At 41.9% G+C, this 20,770-nt stretch overlaps 1 pseudogene; it reads left to right on the forward strand.

The window, feature by feature from the left end:
- The first annotated feature begins 10,541 nt into the window (after positions 1-10,541).
- Positions 10,542-10,689, forward strand: LOC140909847 (U1 spliceosomal RNA; annotated as a pseudogene).
- The last annotated feature ends 10,081 nt before the right edge of the window (positions 10,690-20,770 follow it).

Consider the following 20,770-nt stretch of genomic DNA (forward strand, 5'->3'; position numbering starts at 1 on the left):
GCATCCAGTCTTGATTTAAAGATATCAAGATAGAGGATCCACCCCATCCTTAGTTTGTTCCAATGGTTAATTACTCACACTGTTAAAAACTTGTGTCTCATTTCTAATTTGAATTCGCCTGGCCTTAGCTTCCAGCCATTGATTCTTGTTATACTTTTCTTTGCTAGATGAAAGAGCCCTTTCATACCCAGTTCTTTCTCCCCACAAAAGTACTACATATAAATATGTATGCATCCGATGAAGCGAGCTGTAGCTCACAAAAGCTTATGCTCAAATAAATTGGTTTGTCTCTAAGGTACCACTAGTAGTCCTTTTCTTTTTACATATAAATACACTGTCAAGTCACCTCTCAATCTTCTTTTTGATAAACTAAACAAATCGAGCTCTTTAAGTCTCTCATGGTAAAATATTCTCTCCAGCCCTCAAACCTTTTTGTGGTTCTTTTCTGCACCCTCTCCAGTTTTCAACATCCCTTTTAAAAACGATGACACCAGAATTGTGTGCCATGTTCCAGTACTGGAATCACCAATGCCATGTACTTTCCTTGACTTTCTTCTTGTTGCTAACATACCTGAAGAAACCCTTCTTGTTACTCTTAACATCTCTTGCTAGCTGCAACTCCAAGTGTGATTTGGCCTTCCTGATTTCAATCCTGCATGCCTGAGCAATATTTTTATACTCCTCCCTGGTCATTTATCCATTCTTCCACTTCTTGTAAGCTTCTTTTTTGTGTTTAAGATCAGAAAGGATTTCACTGTTAAGCCAAGCTGGTCGCCTGCCATATTTACTATTCTTTCTACACATCGGGATGGTTTGTCCCTGTAACCTCAATAAGGATTCTTCAAAATACAGCCAGCTCTCCTGGACTCCTTTCCCCCTCATGTTATTCTCCCAGGGGATCCTGCCCATCAGTTCCCGGAGGGAGTCAAAGTCTGCTTTTCTGAAGTCCAGGGTCCGTATTCTGCTGCTCTCCTTTCTTCCTTGTGTCAGGATCCTGAACTTGACCATCTCATGGTCACTGCCTCCCAGGTTCCCATCCACTTTTGCATCCCCTACTAATTCTTCCTGGTTTGTGAGCAGCAGGTCAAGAGCAGCTCTGCCCATAGTTGGTTCCTCCAGCACGTGCACCGGGAAATTGTCCCCTACATTTTCCAAAAACTTCCTGGATTGTCTGTGCACCGCTGTATTGCTCTCCCAGCAGATATCAGGGTGATTGAAGTCTCCCATGAGAACCAGGACTTGCGATCTAGGAACTTCCGTTAGTTGCCAGAAGAAAGCCTCGTACACCTCATCCCCCTGATCCGGTAGTCTATAGCAGACTCCCACCACGACATCACCCTTGTTGCTCACACTTCTAAACTTAATCCAGAGACTCTCAGGTTTTTCTGCAGCTTCATACCGGAGCTCTGAGCAGTCATACTGCTCTCTTACATACAGTGCAATTCCCCCACCTTTTCTGCCCTGCCTGTCCTTCCTGAACAGTTTATATCCATCCATGACAGTACTCCAGTCATGTGAGTTTTCCCACCAAGTCTCAGTTATTCCAATCACATCATAATTCCTTGACTGTGCCAGGACGTCCAGTTCTCCCTGCTTGTTTCTCAGGCTTCTTGCATTTTTGTATAGGCATTTGAGATAACTCGCTGACCGTCCTCCTTTCTCAGTATGAGGCAGGAGCCCTCCCCTCTTGCGCTCTCCTGCTCGTGCTTCCTCCCGGTATCCCACTTCCCCACTTACCTCAGGGCTTTGATCTCCTTCCCCTGGTGAACCTAGTTTAAAGCCCAGTGTCCCTACTGTTGAGTTTAAAAAAGATCTTTTCCTAGTATTTTAGTATTCCAAATGAGTTCACAATGAAATACCAAACAATAGAGCTAGTCAGATAACAGATTTTCCACTGCATGAAAAATTGATATTTCAAAAATGTTTTCACGAAGTGAAATTCTTTAAAAGAATTGTGTTAAAACATTTTATATAAAACAAACAGATTTAAATACTAAAAGACATACTGAAACAAAAACAGAAGCTTTTTTTCCAAAAAAATGTCAAAATGGGACATTTCATTTTGAAAAAGAAAGTTGCATATTTTTCTGAAAATGAAGTTTCATCAAAATCAATAAGATTTTGCAAACGATTTTGGCTTTTAAAATGTATTTGCCAACAGAAAACTGTTTCAACTAATTCTACAGAACAAGTGTTTGAGCGAAAGAAAACTTTGATAGTCTGTGCTCATTCAGCTTTTCCTCTTCACTCATCACATTAGATGGTTTGTTCTTTATGAACAGAAAGCAAGCTCTGTTTGGTATAACAATATGATCAAACAAACATTTTGTAGTTAAAGAAGAATTAACACTGACTGATACAATTAAAAAAAAGTGATGATTTTCCTGGGATGCCTTATGATTAACTAAGACTTACGGGGTGAAATCCTATCTCCATTGAGGTCAACAGGGGTTTTGTCATTGACTTCTGTAAAGGGGGACACTCACCTCTTGAGAACCTCCTGCTGTTGCATGGAGTACTGCAGTCCTTTTCCTGCTCCTGGTGCCCACTGTAGGTTATCATCCTTGCTTGGCAGGTCTTCAGTGGCTCAGCCCTCCAGCCAGGTCACACATTCAAAATGGATCCCATTCCCTTCTGGTGTAGTACAGAGTCCAACAAACCTCTCTATCAACCCTCACCAGGGTCTTCAGCCCCTGCTCTGGGCTATTTAAATTCATCCCTTCACTCAGATTTCCAAACAAGCCTTGTCCCTTTCTTGGGGTTTATGTCATTTTGCTGGTGGCCAGTGGGGAAACCCAGGCTCACGCATTAGTCTTGGTTGCAACCCAGGGTCCCTATACCAGCAGCCACGTATTGCTCCTTTCAATCTGTTACTGCTACTTCCCTGGGCCTCTTCCCACCTTACACATTATTGTCACCCCTTCCCTTAGGGTTAACCTTCTCAGGTCCTCTCTCCCAGTTTAAACAAGTGCATCCAGAATCAAACTCTGGTTATCCCTCAAGCCCAGAGAGGAGCAACCCTTACTTGCCCTCTAGTCTCAGCCAGGAACTAACCTGCTAAGGCCCTGCAGCTCCTTTTATCTGAGCCTGCCGGAGTCTGACTGGCTGCTTCTGTGAGGCCTCTCTAGGCAGGCCTGGAGTACTCACCTTTGCAGCTCCTTTCCTTGTGCAGGGGTGCAACAGATTAGCAGGGCCTCCAGCAGGGGGCCACAAAGCCTGGTTCACCCGCTCACAACTTCCAATAGGGTCAGAATTCACTAGTTGTGGATTATTATGCTTTCATCTGACACATTTATAGTCATAGAATGTAGAGTGTGATATTAATATGATGCCTTTCATATAAAACACACAAGACAATATACTATTGAAATCACATGTTCTGCTGGCAGTCTGTAACCACCTTAAATCAAAGTGGCTTGTCAACATGGAATGAATTACTCTAAAATTAAACACCCACATTTCAAAATAGTATTCACAGACACTTGTTCCCATTGACGAGAAATGAAAAGAATACATTTTGTGTTCCTAGGTCAAGCCATTTTTGAGATTTGATTTTCCAAAATAATGTTAAGACTTTTTAGAAATCAGAAAGCCTCTTATTTATCTCAGTCTCATAATATACGTCAAACAAACAATTTGTTCTATTAATCTCAACAAGTTAAAATACTTTGGCAAACTGGAAGTCAGAGCAAGGTTTTGGGGCTTTGTCAAAACTGGGCTTGTGATAGAAAGAAGTCAAATTCTTATATCTTGAGGTACCACACGGGCTCCATAATACTTGCATAATTTCAACCCACTACTGAAATGAAGTGTCTGCAGTAGAACTAGGCTATTTAATGGTGCACAGCCAGCCCTGCTCTACAGAGCATGTATTTAAGCAAATGGGGCTTAAGCATATGCTCATGTGTTTTGCTGCACTGCGGCCTCCATTAATCCTGTCCTTGTGGTAGAACGGTAGTTATGATTTTAAAATATTCACCAAATAGTTGATTTGAAAATTACTAATTGAATAAATGATTTAACAATTATTCAATGAGCTCAAATAGATTAATAGATTTTAAGGCCAGAAGGGATCATTGTGATCATCTAGGCTGACCTCCTGTGTAACACAGGCCATAGGACACCCCCAAAATAATTGCTAGAACATATTTTAGAAAAACATCCAGTCTTGATTTTAAGATTTCAAGTAATGGATAATGCATCATGTCCCTAGGTATTTTGTCCCAATGGTACCCTTTGTTAGCCAATAAATTAGTATGTATTACACATACCATGTTGATATGTGTTATGCTCTTCCAACAATTCCATTCACTTACGTTAAGATCCATATCCCACAACACTTTGCAAAGCTGAAGTCAGCTTTGGCTCTGACAGATACAAAGCCTGTGAAAAGCAAGATACAGGAATGGCATGTCCCAATTCAGGTTGGGATCTACTTCCATAGCCCAGCTAGTACTTGGAATGTGGTATCTAAAAGAAAAGATAAGGAAGGAAAAGGCTGATACAGAAAAACTAGGTAAAAAGCTGATTGGTGGATTTCAATCATAGGTGAGGTATAGAATGTGCTCTAACTTGTAAACAACCATACTACAAATACAGTTAGTTTGAATGCATACTTCAGAGCAAACCTTCTGTGTAGAGTGAACTGAACACTGAGAAAATAGTTTCCAAGAAGGATTGGTAGTGTATTAACTCTTTCCTTTCTGTATTGTACTTCTTTGTCTTTGACAAATAAAAATTAGCTAAACTTGGTTAGTTGGTCTCTCAAAACATTCATATTAGCAAACCACAAAGGTAGTCAAGCAATTGGCTATACTTTAGACAAAACCTTATTGTTAAAATTATGACTTACTTCTAGTCTGAATTTGTCTAGTTTCAACTCCAGCGGCTGGCTCTTGTCACGCCTTTATCTGTTAGATTCAAGAGCCGTCAACTATCAGAAATCTTCTCTCTATGTAGACACATAGACCATGATCACCTTGTAACCTTCACTTGGATAAACTAAATAAGATACTTATCAGACCTAAATAGTGCTCCACAAATCTGTTTTCCCTTATAATGTACTTGTTGAATGGTTCATAAACTAATTGCTATCCATTCCTGATTTCTGTGAAAGTATTTGAACCTAAGACTCCTGTTTCAGTCCAGTGCCTATCCACTGTATAACACTGCCTAATAAGCCTGTAATTTAGTTTACCCTCCCCCAGTGGAAATTGTTATTGAATCTAATTAGAGATATTCTATATCTAATATACTGTGAAAGACCAAAGGGATATAAAGCAAAAAATTATTGGGCAGCTTCTTGATTTTGCATCATGCTGCACTCTGCAGCAAATCTGCATGACAGTACATTTGCTTCTTGCAGACTCTGATATTGCAGCAGTCACAAGGACATTTCTATTAGCATTTCCACTAAGAGCAGAAAATTCCATATGACTCCTTGTTGTCCTTGTGCAAATATACCTATATCTTACCAAGATCCTACCAGCATATCCAGCCAAGCTGATTAGGCTCCACCAGAAGCAGATACTTAGGGAAGGAGGCTCTGCAAACTAATTGCTGGAAAAAAATTGAAGTGGAATGGTGACAAGATGCCCAGTGTCTTATTAGTAAGAAGGGTTTGAATAGAAGTCTCAGGGAGAGGAAAAACCAGAAAGTTACACATTCTAAGGTCCTGGTTCAGACAACCACTTTATGCATGTGTTTAACTCCCTGCTTAAAGTTAAGGAGCATAGGCTATGAACTTAAATCTCTCTCTTTAGCAAAATACTTAACTTTAAGTTCTTAAAGTTTAGCACATGCTTAAGTATCTGCTCAATGGCTTTGTAGAATAAGTGCCTGATAAGGGTGTTTGTACTCCTTTCTGCTACATGACTTTACAGTTTGATTTTACATCTCTTGAACAGTGACCGCAATTAAAAACGGCAAAATTTGATCTCTTCCACTTTTGTCTGCAGCGTTGTTGTAGCCATGCAGGTCCCAAGCTATGAGCGAGACACGGTGGGTGAGGTAATATATTTTATTGGATTGTGACAGGGTGTATTTCACATTTGAGGCTCCCTTCTGGGGACACTGTGGCCCAATGGCACCCTGCCCCAAGAAAGAGGGAGCTGAGAGGAAAAGAGCAGTGAAGGAGGGACCTCCAAGCTCGCCTAGAGAGGACTCCCCAGAACAGCCATTTTGGAAGCCACAGAGACCTGTGGCTAGAGGGCCTAGCAACAGCCAAACAGAGCCCTGCTGGTTCAAATGAAAAAGAATTGCCTGGCCTTAGCAGTTTAGTTCTTGGCTGGGGCCTGAGGAGCGAAGAAGGGTGAGCCTCTCTGGCTAAAGTAGCCCAACAATTAGATAAAGTTTATGGCTGGCTGAATTTCCATAGCTGGGATTGTGGAGAGAGAAGAACCTGGGGATGTTGGCCCTAAGATAGGGCTGGAGATAAAAGGTCCTGGTAGGAAGAGGCTTGGGGGAATAGCAGCAAAGGATAGGAGTAAGCAGTCCGTGGCTGCTGTCTATAGGATCCCTGGGCTGGAACCTGGAATAGAGGGTGGGCTGGGTTCCCCTGCCAGCCACAGGTGAAGTGGCGTAAACCCCAGGAAGGGGCCAGGGGTTATTTGGGAGCCCAACATGAATTTACAGGGCCCAGAGCTGGAGATGAAGACCCTAGCGAGGGCAAATATATATAGTTTATCTACTGGACTCTTTCATACCCTGGAAGGGTTTCGTTGTGACTAGGCCGGAGGGCCAAGCCATTGAAGACCTGCCAAGGTCAGCCAGCAGCCTGCAGAGGGCGCAAGAGTGAGGAAAGGACTGTGCCACTGCACCATGCCACCTGGAGGAGCTCAAGACGTGAGTTTGCCCTTACATGGATCAACTCCTGTTGGTGGATGAGACAAGCTTTTGAGTGTCACAAAAGAAATCTTATCTACAGCCAGCCAGTCAGATACCACACAATATGCCAGGAAAAGTCTTGACACACACATTAATACACTTAAAACCACCATCACCAAATAAAGGATAATCCATCAGAGAAGTAGACTGCATTATAGGTCAGGCCATCCAAATACCACAAGAGAACTTGGCTTCAATATAGGAAAACATACACCAACCGCACACCCCTAGTTGCCACCTACCACTTCACACTGGAATGCATACAGGGTATCAAATAGCTAAAACCACATCTTTAAAGAATTTTTTCCCCAGCCCCCTCTTCTGATCTTCAAACAATCCCGCTATCCTCACCGATCTCCTATCAGAAGCAACCTCCCCACACGCCAGAACAAACCAACTCACAGCTACACCAGATGCTGCCAGAACAAAAGATACAAAGCCTGCAGACATATCTCCCCTGCTGTGATGATCAATACTGCCCACAACACTCCTTTCAAAATCCATGGGTCCTACTCATGCCTACATGTGATATACCTCATTCAGTGCATCAAATGCCCCAGCAACAACTATGTGGGTGAAACCAGGAAATCACTACACTCTAGATTTGAACTCACACAGAAAAATGATAACACAAAAAACACCCTACCATCTATGGGCAAACAGTTTTCACAAAGCGATCGCTCCATATCTGACCTTTCAGTCCTTGTCTCCAAAGACACCTGCACAATGGACAAGCTTAGGAACTTAAATTCACAACTGGTTTTATGGCTCATTATAACATTTTTTTACCTATTAATCCTCCTTTGTTCTGTGACTGCAGAGGTGTTAAAAGCCCACTTCATTTTAAGTGATTTCTTGCAACGTGTTAACCCCTTATGCTTAACAATCCGCCCCCACCACCTTGTACTTAGCTGTGACACTCTGGTTACTTTTTCCAGACCTGTAAAGTAACCCCATGAAGCTTGAAAACTTCTCTTCTCCACCAACAGAAGTTGGTCCAATAAAAGATATTACCCCACCCACCTTGTCTCTCATTAAAAATGGCAACATATACCCACATTTCCCACGCAGCTGTATCAGATTCCATGGTAGAGTATTTTCTTACACTTACAAAAGGCAAAACTTTCAGAATCTCAGCTATCAGAATAGCAGGTTTTGACCCTAACCTTTTTCCTCCTGAAATATCCCACTGTTGCTACAACCAGTTTAGCTCCAGCAGCAGTAACAACAGTGAGAGTGTAAACAAGGCACTGGAGGCTGCTGGCATTTTAAGTGCAATGCGCATAGCAACCTGAAGGATCCCAAAGCACAGATTGTAGGAAATACAGATAACAAAAACGATTAGGAGTCTGGAAGAGCTGACACACAGATACAGTTTTAAATATTTCACCAAACTTAGATTGGATAAATGTTCATGTATTTGAAGGATATAAACAGCAGGTTAGGAAGAAAATTATCTAGGCTGGTACATGGAGGTATAACTAGATGCAATGGGATGAAATGAAGAAAGGAAAGCTTACAGCAAGTATAAGGACAACAATTCTGGCAGCAAGTCTTTTGGAACAGTGTCTCAGGAGCAGTGCTGGGAGCTCCATTGTGTGGGACATTTAAAACAAAATTAGATGAGGTACTTCAAGGGACTGCTCTGTACTCTCAGGGAAGGGGCTAGGTCAGTGATTCTCAGCTAGAGGAACATGTACCCCTGGGGGTACACCAAGCTCTTCCAGGGGGTACATCAACTCATGTGGATATTTGCCTAGTTTTACAACAGGCCACATGAAAAGCATGAGCGAAGTCAGTACAAACTAAAATTTCAAACAGGCAATGACTTGTTTATACTGCTCTATGTACTTTACACTGAAATGCAAGTACGATATTTATATTCCAATTGGTTTATTTTATAACTCTATGGTAAAAATGAGAAAGCAAACAATTTGTCAGTAATAGTGTACTGTGACACTTTTGTATGTTTATGTCTGAATTTATAAGCAAGTAATTTTTAAGTTAAATGAAACTTGGGAGTACCCAAGACAAATCAGACTCCTGAAAGCAGTACAGTAGTCTGAAAAGGTTGAGACCCACTGAGCTAGGTGACCTAATAAACAGTTTTCATGACTCGCATTTATTGTTACCTACATGTTGAGCTTGTCTACACAGAGACATCTAGGAAAATTAATCTGAATGAACTGCAAATGTGAATTTGAAGTGGATCAGTTAAACTGCATTAAACCCTGTATGAATACCTTAATCCAGAATTAAAGTGGCCTTAATTCAGTTTAGCACAAATCCTTTAAACTGCCTCTTCTGCCATCCCTCCCTTGTCTTCTCATCCTCAACAATCCTCATTCCTTCCTTTTTCCTCTTCCCTATTCCACCTAGACTTTCACACCTCTCCTCTGCTTCAACACCTCAATCTCACAAACTTCTCTTTATCAAGCCACCATACAATCTGTCCCTCCTTCCCTCAGACTCCGGCCCTTATTCCTTTAAAAGTCTCGTCATCTTCATCTTCTAATCATCTTGCCATCCCAAATTCACTTACAATCTACAACCCACTATCTTCTCATACAACCTAGGCTCTCAGCCCAGAATGCCACACCCCCCACAATCCATTCACCCCACATCCTCCTAAAACTAGTCCTGGCTTCTCAAAATGAGAGAGCATGTTTAAAAAGCTTGTGTTATGCTTCCTTATTGCTCCTAGTTTGACAGCTTCTTCACTTGTCCCCTTCAGGGCTTCAGAGGGTCTCTAAAAACAGGCTTTCCTGTCTGTCCCCAAGGAGGCCCAGTTCTATTCTTTCCCAGCACCTCAGTTTAGGCCAGTAGAGGAGAACTGGGATGGCAGGGATCTGTTTTGCTCCCCAGAAGAGAAAGTCAGAGCAATGGAGAGAAATCCTCTGCTCCCACTCACTTAGAGGAGAACTTGAGGAGAATTGCAGAGAAGGGAATATTTCACCTCTCATCATCAGGCATCTAGATAGCAGGCTGCCAGATCAGGAGACATTTTCCTCTTCCTCCCTCCTCCAAATGATGGGGTGAAGGGACTTGGGCTGTTTGCCCTGGTGGTTGAAATATGGGTTGGAGAAACAGGCACATTGACCTGGGTTCTCTTTGATCCTTAAGTATTGCAACTAGTCTCAAGAAAGCAATCAGTGCAGGTTAGTACTCCCACTATAACGTATTTAAATAGGGTGAGGCCTGTGGTCCAGGCTTGGGACCAGTCCACCGGGCAAATTCACACTTCCTTGGCAGTTCAGTCATTGCCAGTCTTTGGAAGCTTCTGAACAGCTGGCTGTGGTATTTGCAGACATTCCTATAGTCATTTCCGAAACAAGACGAACTGTATTTCACTTTTTTCTGTGAAGCTGCCCAATCACAATAGAAGTGGGACCTGTTACATTATTTGACGATGCCATTCGTTCACGTGTATTCATAACTCCATCTGAAAAGTGCTGAACTAGCAGCAAAGGCATCAGTTACTTTGAATCAGGTCTGATTCTTTGCATGTTGGCTTAAACACACACTAAGGTACATGGCTGTAGATTTTATGAGAACACAAAGAGAGAACTATGCTCTATTCCAGGGGTGGCCAACCTGTGGCTCCAGAACCACACGCGGCTCTTCAGAAGTTAATATGTGGCTCCTTGTACAAGTGCCAACTTACCTGGCAGGGGAGATACCATGATCACGAAGGTAGTTTTCCCAGGGTGAGGCTCATCCATTGCACTCTGCGATTTCCCCAAATGTGGGAAACTCAGCTGCATAATTTGTGGTAGTGGGGGACTGCGTTCGTGCTCTCCTCTGGCTTAAAAAAAACAAACAAAGAAAACAAAAAACCAATGACCCAGACACAGCTCACTCCTACCTCCCTCACAATGGGTCTCTTAAAGAGATATCTCCCTATTAGGCACATGGGTTACAACAGCACTTGGTAAATTGTTCCAGTGGTTAATTACAGTCACTGTTAATAATCTGCACCATATTTCTAGTCAGAATTATCTAGCTCCAATTTCAGCCATTGGATCTTGTTACTCCTTTTGTCTGCTAGATTAAATAACCCATTATCAAATATTTAACCTTCTCTTTATTAAACTATCTACCTATCAGGCATGTGTTCCAATCCTTTCATCATTCTCATGGTTTTTCTACCCTCTCTAAATTATAAACAATTTACCTTTAAGGCTCTTCACAACCTAGCTCTACCCTGCCAAGTTGATCTAGTTACCTATTGTGAAGCTGACCCCCCTGCCCCCCATCTTCATTCCACCAGCATTCCCAGCTTTTACTGCCCACCAATTGGCCTCTCTTTTAAAGAGACTCTCCTCTGCCATGATGCATACAAAACCCAGCCTTGCTGATCATGACAGATGGCAAGCGGCAGCAATTCCTCTTTCCGTTTTCTTGCACCCTACCTCTAACTCCAATAACAACAACAAAAGCCAACCTCCACATCCATTTAACTAGCATAGCTGTGCCAGTTCTTCATCATCATATTCATTTACTTGAATGCTGTCTCCCTGACCACTACCCTTTGTTGTAATTTAAGACTGCAAGGTCTACAGGGTAGTATAGTCTCTTACCTGTGTTTCTGCATTGTCTAGCAGAGTGGGACCCTCAAGATAATATAAATATTTACTACTAACATCACAAGCAGACCAACTGAATAGAAAAATGAATATACCAGCCAGTATTCAGAACCACACACCTACCTACACAGACCCAGGATCTCAGCTCTCCCCAGAACCCTATCAGACATGTTTTGTGGGATTTTTATTCTTTAAACTTACTCATAGCCATGCTGCACAGACAATACTCCCTACCTCCTCATGCTCCTAGCAATGACAAGTTATCAAAATGAGGGGGGGAAGGCTGGGAGACAGTGCAGTCCAAGGAGCTTTACAAAAATTTTGTCTTTCCCCTGACATGCATGAATTACAGATTAACAAGTGGGTATTTGGCAGTCACCTGCCAACTAACTTGCTGCAGTTGACTACTCTATTTGCTTTATAGCAACTCATGGGACACCTCTGGCTGAAAGATTGCCTGAATTTCTATTTTATTAACCTTCTTCTTTATCTAATGACAGTCTGTCATGTTCTAGGAAGCCAGAACAATATTTGTCTGATAAGATGTCTCTTGGGGAAAGCAGGCATTTTATAAGGGATAAAAGCATGCAAAAAAACCTAGCCAGCTTCAGCAAAAAAAATGCTGCCCTGTATACCTGACTTAGTTAATATATGCTCTACCTTTGGTGCACTCCTATAGCTGCAAATGCCATTATTTTACTGTTATTAAAGATCCCAACAAAGGCAGAGACATTCTCCTTGAAATCTGCCCTTTTCTCTGTCTACCTAGATACCATGAAGGATAAAGCACTCATGGAGGAGGAGCAGAAGAAGGCTGAGAATAACTTTGTTGAACAGCTGTGGTTGCCAGTTGCTAATTCCACATATTTATTTGGGTAGCACACATTACACCATAACATTTCAGTACCAGAACTCTTATGAATGATCTGTCTTCATTTTGTATGAATGGGGAGATCTGTAACTTTTCATATGAATGGGGAGATCTGTAACTTTCATATCAATTCTCCACTTGCCATAATTCTCTTTCTTGGATTTTCTCATCAGATTTCCTTGCCATGAATTTTCTTTCAGTTCTCTGCAGTTCAGAATTGGAGTTATTTAGGATATGTAGTTCCCCCCACCAACTGCCTTTCTGTTTTACTGGATGGACCCTGTACCAACAAACAAAATTACATGGCCAATCAAAAGACTTTATAGACACAACATTTGGAAAGACAGGTGTGAATTGCAATAAAGATTTCATCCATTTCAGTTTGGACAGGTTCCACTTCAGTAACTAGGCCAAGTTTTGCTCTCAGCCATGGAAATCTGGAATCTGTTTGACCAATTTGCCTGAGAACTTCCTATGACTTAAAATATGACAGTGTTCTCTCTTTTTTCTTACCCTACCATTCGATGGGCTAGTCTACACTACCTCACCGATATAGCTGTGCCACCGCTTCCTGCAGCTCCCATTGGCCGGGAATGGTGAACTGAGGCCACTGGGAGCTGTGGGAAGCCATGCCTGCAGATGGTCAATGTAAGCAAACTGTCTCGCGGCCCGCCAGTGGGTTACCTTGATGGGCCGCATGCCAACAGTTGCCAACCCTTGCTATAGGTTTAATAACCTTAACTGTTTCACAAGAAAAGATGTTTTGTCTATGAATGTCAATAAAGGGTACATTCATCTTCTGTACACAGTAAACATCACCACACTTTCTAACTCGCGACCATTAATCCTAGATGTTGATATGCCCTGACAACCAGCCATAATCTGGTGCAGTATGTCCCACTCCTTCAGCAAAGGGAAAAATTAATATTTTTGTTTTAACTCAATAGACACTGGATACTGCCGGAAAGTGACACCCAGCAAATGTTACATATTATTTACCTTCACCTGGTACCAGCTCTTATGGATTCTACCAGGGTGCTGCCTTAGTGTAGCATGAACATGCAAACTACCTACAAATTCTGTGCTGCTAGAGAATCCATAGCTTTCCTGCCCATTATACATCAAATTTTACTTCTTTTATTTCTATGGCAAGGATTTTTTCCCCCTAAAATCTAATATTCTCCCAACAGAACTGCTAACTGTGGTAAATAACCTATCATTTAAATCAGCTTCTGTACCAGATGACTGGAGGATAGCTAATGTGACACCAATTTTTAAAAAAGCTTCAGAGGCAATTCTAGCAATTACAGGCCAGTAAGACTAAATTCAGTATCAGGCAAATTGGTTGAAACTAGTAAAGAAGAGAATTATCAGACACATAGATGAACACAATTTGTTGGGGAAGAGTCAACATGGCTTTTGTAAAGGCAAATCATGCCTCATCAATCTACTAGAATTCTTTGAGGGGGGTCAACAAACATGTGAACAAAGCTTATCCGTGGATATAGTGTTGTCATAAACGTACAGCTAAGGGTAGCATAAAATCCCTCCTTTACTTGTCAAGGGTTAAGAAGGTCAGATAACCTGGTTGGCACCTGACCAAAAGGACCAATAAGGGGAGAAGATACTTTCAAATCTGTGGGGGAAGGTTTTTGTTTTGTGTTTCTTTGTGTTCTCTCCGGGACAGCAAGGAACCAGGGCAGGGAAAATACATCTCCTAAAGCCATATCTGAACTAAGCATCTAAGATTACAAATTGTAAGTAATAGGAAGGAAATGCGTTAGATTATCTTTTGTTTTAGCTTGTGAATTTTCCCTAGGCTAAGAGGGAGGTTTATTCCTGGTTTGTTTGTTTTTTTGTAACTTTAAGGTTTTGCCTAGAGGGGAATCCTCTGTGTTTTGAATCTGATTACCCTGTAAAATTACCTTCTGTCCTGATTTTACAGAGGTGCTTCTTTTACTTTTTCTGTATCATAAAGTTCTGCTTTTGAGAAACTGATTTTGTTTTTAATGTCCTAAAAACCCAAGGGGCTGGTCTGTGCTCACCTTGTTTACTGTCAAGCCGCCCCAGGAAAGGGGGAGAAGGAGCTTGGGGGTATATTTTGGGGAAACAGGAATGGTCCTTTTCCTGAATCTTTGTCTAACTCACTTGGTGGTGGCAGTGATACCTTTCCAAGGACAAGGAAGAATTTGTGCCTTGGGGAAGATTTTAACCTAAGCTGGTCGAGATAAGCTTAGAGGGTCTTTCATGAGGGTCCCCACATCTATACCCTAGAGTTCAAAGTGGGGAAGGAATCCTGACAAGTGTACTTGGACTTTCAGAAAGCCTTTCACAAGGCCCTCACTAAAGGCTCTTATGCAAAGTAAGCAGTCACAGGATAAGAGGGAAGGTCCTTCCATGGATAAGTAACAGATTAAAAGACAGAAAACAAAGGGTAGATATAAATGGTCAGTTTTCAGAAAGGAAAGAGGTAAATAGTGGTGTCCTCCAGCGGTGTGAATTGGGATGAGCGCTGTTCAATATGTTCACAAATGCTCTGTAAAAAGGGGTAAACAGTGAGGTGGCAAAGTATGCAGATGATACAAAATTACACAAGATTGTTGAGTCCAAAACAGACTGCAAAGAGATACAAAGGGATCTTACAAAACCAGTGACTGGGCAACAGAATGGCAGATGTTGATAAATGCAAAGTACTACACATTGGAAAACATAATCCCAGCTATACATACAAAATGATGGGGTCTAAATGAGCCATTACCACTCGAGAAAGAGATCTTGGAGTCATTGTGGCTAGTTCTCTGAAAACATCCAATCAATGTGCAGCAGCAGTCAAAAAAGCTAACAGAATGTTAAGAACTATTAGGAAATGGATAGATAATCAGACAGAAAATAACACAATGCTAATGTATAAATCCATGGCACGCCACTATATGAATACTGCATGCAGTTCTGGTCGCCCATCTCCATAAAGATATATTAGAGTTGGAAAAGGACCAGAGAAAGGCAACAAAAATGATTAAGGGTATAGAACAGTTTCCATATGAGGAGATATTAAAAAGACTGGGACTGTTTAACTTGGAAAAGAGATAACTAAGAGGGGATATGATAGAGGTCTATAAAACTGTGATTGGCATGGAGAAAGTGAATAGGGGAGTGTTATTTATTCCTTCATCTAACACAAGAACCAGGGGTCCCCAATGAAATTAATAGGCAAGCAAGTTTAAAACAAACAAAAGGAAGTACTTTTCACAGAACACAATGTCAACCTGTGAAACTTATCGCCGGAGGATGTTGTGATGGTCAGAACTATAATAGGGTTCAAAAAAGAACTAGGTAAGAGGATAAGTCCATCAATAGCTATTAACCAAGATGGTCAGGGATGCAACCCCATGCTCTGAGTGTCCCTAACCTCTGTTTGCCAGAGGCTCGGAGTGGACAAGAGGAGATGGATCATTCGATGATTGCCTGTTCTGTTCATTCGCTCTAAAGCACCTGGCATTGGCCATTGTCAGAAGACAGGATACTGGGCTAGATGGACACAGTCTGACAGAGTATGGCCATTCTCATGTTCTTAACATAAGGATTTCCAAATAGGAATCTAAACATCTGAAGGTGAATATCTGCTTGTTTGGCCATCCCAGCTACATTAGTATCATGAACAGAACCTTAGTGTAAGAAATGTCTGTTCAGCAGAGCGTACGTACATAGAGATAAGACATCTCTAATTAAACACAATTAGATAACACAATGTCACATCACCAGTAATCTTCCCAGTCCATGGCCCAAGTGGTGTAACAAAAATCACAACAGTATCATATCCTTGAAGGCACAGTGATGAGATTTTACAGCTCATTATTTAAAAGAAGAAGAAATATCACGTTCAAGTAATCTGTTCACAGTTTAATTTCTCAACATAATGAGTTGTTCTTCCAAGGGTAGGTCTCTCTACCACATGTTCTTTGTATTGTTGTTAAACTATTCACTGAAGTAGCTCATGTGGAAAGCTCAGCTAATTGTAAACAAATGAATACTAATGTTACTTTGTTAGAAATAAGGCTGAGTGACAGAGCTGGCATTTTAAACTGGGGGTACTTCTATCATCCTTTTTTAACTCAGAGGATAAATTATATCTCAGTTTGAATGTCTGTTCTTGGCTGCTGCTGCTTTTACAACAACATTGTGACGTTGCACTCCAAATGCTTTATGGAAATATGCTTATGAATGTGAATATGATGTAACTGGAATATGCTTTATGCAAAAGGTCTCTTGTAAGGTATCATTACAAAGCTTATAATCTACTGAGTGTGTTCATCCTATTTGTTGGCATGTATTATTTCTATGTCTGGAGTTAGGAGAATAAGATATAAACTTGTATCACTGATGTAAACATAGGTTTCAGAGGAGCAGCCGTGTTAGTCTGTATTGGCAAAAAGAAAAGGAGGACTTGTGGCACCTTAGAGACTAACAAATTTATTTGAGCGTAAGCTTTCGTGAGCTACAGCTCACTTCATCGGATGCATTCAGTGGAAAAAACATACTAAGTGGAAACCATTAAGGGTACTTCAGAATCAATGAACTGTAAATGGCTCTGTTTACTTGCAAGCCTTCCTGGGTATGTGCGAGCCAGCCCAGGAAGAATGGAGGCTGGGGTCTCACAGGACATTTGATCATGTCACCTGATACTAGAATCTATCTTAAATCTGTTACTTTTCCATTTAGAAGGAGGGGTGGGGACCCAGAGAGACAAAAGATTCCCTCCTTCTGCCAAAGCTATAAAAGGGGGTGGAGCAGGACAAAGGGGGCAGCCATGGGAAAACCCCTGCTTACCACCTGAGATGTCTGCTTGAGCTAACAAGGACTGTACCAGGGAAAGGATTGGGCCCAGACTAGGAAGGAGTCTAGTCTGTGAAAGAAGCTTATTGGAATATCTCTGAGGGTGAGATTTACCTATAATCAGTTTCTTAATGTATTAGGCTTAGACTTGCGTGTTTTGTTTTATTTTGTTTTGTGACTTACTTTGTTCTCTGTGTTATTACTTGAAACCACTTAAATCCTACTTTTTATACTTAACAAAATCATTTTTGTTTATTAATAAACAGGTGATGCATATCTGTGGGAGCAAACAGCTGTGCATATCTCTATCAGTGATATAGAGGGCAAACAATTTATGAATGTACCCTGTATAAGCTTTATACAGAGGAAAACAAATTTATTTGGGGTTGGGATCCCATTGGGAGCTGGGTGTCTGTGTGCTGGAGGCAGGTAACCTGCTAAGCTGTTTTCACTTAAATCCTGCAGTTTTGGTCGAGTGGTCCAGACACTGGATCTGTGTTGCAGCAGGCTAGCATGTCTGGCTCAACAAGGCAGGGTTCTGGAGTCCCCAGCTGGCAGGGAAAATGGGCTCAGAGGTAATTTCAGCACACCAGCTGACAGTCCCCAGGGGATCTCTGTGACCAAACCCATCACAATCATACACACAATTTATTGACAAAAAGCTTCATTAATGCAGAGTTAAGGTTGCCTGTGGTGTCTCATGCCCTTCCAGAATGCCAAGTTCAGGGACTACCAGGAATTGAAGAAACTATTCAGAAGAGACTTGTATATCTCCAAGTTTGTCCTTAAACTTTCCATCACTATAATTATTTAGAAATGATCAACAAGGGGACTTAATCTAATACCTTCTGGATATACACCTCTCTCTCTCTAGCTTGAGGCCTAGTGATACAGGAATTTTATATATTTTCTCAGGTTTAGCATAATACCAATGTTCCATTGAGGTCACTGAACCTATACCAGCTTACACCTGCTGTGACTATGGCTCCTTGAGAGAGTGTCTTAGGGCATGTCTACCCCACAGCACCCCCTTCTACTCAAGCATAGCACTCTCTGCCTCAGTTGCTTTCTCCAGGATGGGTCTCCTCAGCTTTCCTATGCAAGTCAGTTCTGGAGATGTAGCATGGCTCTCCAGTCAAGTCACAAAGAAACTTAATCCCTTCCAGGTTAACAAAAGTCCAACTAAAGAGTCTCAACAAACAAAAAGGTTCTTCAGACCTTTGTGGGCATCTCTTCAGCCCTTCTTCTGGGCCCTTGGCCCAGCCCCTTTCTAGACTACCTATGAGTTTTTCCCCCAGAGTACCATTCCCAACCCCTGCTGTGCATTATTCCTTGGATCCTCCCCTGCTCTGATATAGAGCACAGGTCCCCACAGGCTCCTTCCCCTGAAGTACTTAGCATCCTGCAAATCCTGGCTCAGGGTTTCCATAGGAACGTGCCCACTCGCTGCAGTTCCTCAACAAAGAATGATTGATCTCTTTTAACCCTTTTGTGAGGCTCAGTGTCCATTAAGCTATCACCTGACCTGCTTAGTCCCACCCTCTCAGGCTGGAAAGCAGCTAATTAGTTATGGCATAGTTGGGGGAGGCCCCGTATCTCCTTAAAGGGGCCAGTCAATGGGACACAAAATCCAGTGGTTAGAGACAGAGACTGGAAGTCAGAGTTCTTGGGTTCTCTTCTTGCCACTGAATCACTATTGTATGTAACTTTGGGCAACTCGTAACCTCTCCCTGTCTCAGTTTAACCATGTCATAAATATAAAGGGAAGGGTAAACACCTTTAAATTCCCTCCTGGCCAGAGGAAAAACCCTTTCACCTGTAAAGAGTTAAGAAGCTAGGATTACCTCGCTGGCACCTGACAAAAATGACCAATGAGGAGACAAGATACTTTCAAAAGCTGGGGGGAGGGAGAAACAAAGCCTCTCTCTCTGTCTGTGTGATGCTTTTGCCGGGGACAGAACAGGAATGGAGTCTTAGAACTTAGTAAGTAATCTAGCTAGATATGCGTTAGATTCTATTTGTTTAAATGGCTGAGAAAATAAGCTGTGCTGAATGGAATGGATATTCCTGTTTTTGTGTCTTTTTGTAACTTAAGGTTTTGCCTAGAGGGATTCTCTATGTTTTGAATCTAATTACCCTGTAAGGTATTTACCATCCTGATTTTACAGAGGTGATTCTTTTTACTGTTTCTTCTATTAAAATTCTTCTTTTAAGAAACTGAATGCTTTTTCATTGTTCTTAAGATCCAAGGGTTTGGGTCTGTGGTCACCTATGAAAATTGGTGAGGATTTTTATCAAATCTTCCCCAGGAAAGGGGGTGTAAGATTTGGGAGGATTTTGTGGGGAAAGACTGTAGGATTCATACAAGGTTCATGCGCTTGGCAACATTCAGGGCACACCTGGAGTGTTGTATAGGAGCTGTGCACACACAGCTCTTCTCAAGGGCATGAACCTTGGAATCTCGCCCAGATGACATGAACTGTGGGAAGCCTCCCAGGACTGGGCTCAAGGCCCGAGAGCAAGGAATGCGGTAGATAGAAATTGGTAAATAAGAATGTTAAACAAAGCCAGTGTATTCCTTTTATCTGTTGGAGAATGTAATGCGCGGGGGAAGAGAAAGAATAAAGGGGAAGGTGGAAAGCTGACAGGCAGAAGTCGGTTGGCAGACCAGCTCGCTTGCTTGCTAAAAGCTCTGTGCTGTATTGTATTTAAACTGCCACAAAAGACATTTCCAAATGGACTCTTTTCTAATAATAATAATACTGCTTAGATGTTGTGTGGTGGCAGTGAAAGTCCAAGGGCAAAAGGTAAAATAGTTTGTACCTTGGGGAAGTTTTAACCTAAGCTGGTAAAAATAAGCTTAGGAGGTTTTCATGCAGGTCCCCACATCTGTACCCTACAGTTCAGAGTGGGGAAGGAACCTTGACAAACCATCTCTAAAATGTGGGAAATATTTATCTTTCAGCACTAGGGTCTGCAAGTATGAACACGCTGAAAAACATATTAGCTCTCTCTAGGCTTTTATATGGCACCCTTCACTGTAGTATCCTTGTTCACAGATAAACACTTAGAGGAAAAGCACATTATCAGGTGAAAAGAGAAAGAAGTGTAGCCCCCTCTCCTGTTCATTGGCCCAGTATGAGATTGTTCAAGATACTGGAAGCCTGCCTTGAATCTTTTTACACAACTTTCGGAAACTAGGCCCAAGGCTCCTTTGTGCTCTGCATTGCGTGTCAGTGTTCACCTCAGACCAGACCCACTCCGACAAACCACGAGGAACAAGGCTTTATTCTGTAAAGAATATAGAACAGGATTACAATCCAGCAGCCTTCTCTCTGCTTACCTGCTACATGCTCCCAGCTCAGTCAGTGCTGAGACCTCCTGTGGGGGGCAGAGGGTACATCCTGGCAGGAACCAGGAAGTTCTCCCATGCTGTAGTTTGTAGCCCACAACTTGTAGTTCCCACGGTGGTTGTTGAAGCACACTGGACCATGGGCTACAGATGGAGGGACATTGTTATACTTATTAGATGAACTGTAGAACCTCTTTGTATATTTTACAATATTTTGACTGTTGAAAAACTTTGACAGAACCC

The sequence above is a fragment of the Lepidochelys kempii genome, chromosome 3 (genome assembly GCF_965140285.1).
Source record: "Lepidochelys kempii isolate rLepKem1 chromosome 3, rLepKem1.hap1, whole genome shotgun sequence".
NCBI classification, from domain to species: domain Eukaryota; kingdom Metazoa; phylum Chordata; order Testudines; family Cheloniidae; genus Lepidochelys; species Lepidochelys kempii.